Here is a 560-nt window from a genome sequence, read left to right on the forward strand (position 1 = left end):
GACAGGGCTCTGAGAGCTTCGACTGGGAGAGGCAGGTCCACTAGGTCGGTTTCGATCCGGGTCCGGGATACAAATGTTGACAATTCGAATAGGGTGAAATTCTTGGGTATGAATCTACAATCCAACTTGGAGTGGTCCGCTCATGTTAATTCCATTAAGAAACGGTGTGTATGCCCTTTGAAAATCATCAAGTGTATCGGGCATCTTTGGTGGGGTGCTGACCCCAGTCTTCTTAAGTTAATTTACCAAGCCTTAATTAGGTCTAGGCTAGAATATGGAGGATTCATGATGCAGAACCTTCCAAATAAACTATTGCTTGATTTAAATAGGATTCAATATCGGGCTCTTAGAGCGGTTATGGGATATAGACAGAGTACACCAATTAATGTTATTTTGGGGGAAACTAGAGAACCTCCCTTGGCGATCAGGTTTCAATTCTTGGGAAGGAATTTTCTCTCCAGGCTGGGGACTAATACGAGGATTGATCTTTTAGAATCTTTGGACGCGCTTAGAGAACTTACAGAAACTCCGACACAGCGGGACCGGGTCAGTTCTGCCCC

The sequence above is a fragment of the Cyphomyrmex costatus genome, unplaced genomic scaffold (assembly GCF_001594065.2).
Source record: "Cyphomyrmex costatus isolate MS0001 unplaced genomic scaffold, Ccosl1.0 scaffold229, whole genome shotgun sequence".
Classification (NCBI taxonomy): Eukaryota; Metazoa; Arthropoda; class Insecta; order Hymenoptera; family Formicidae; genus Cyphomyrmex; species Cyphomyrmex costatus.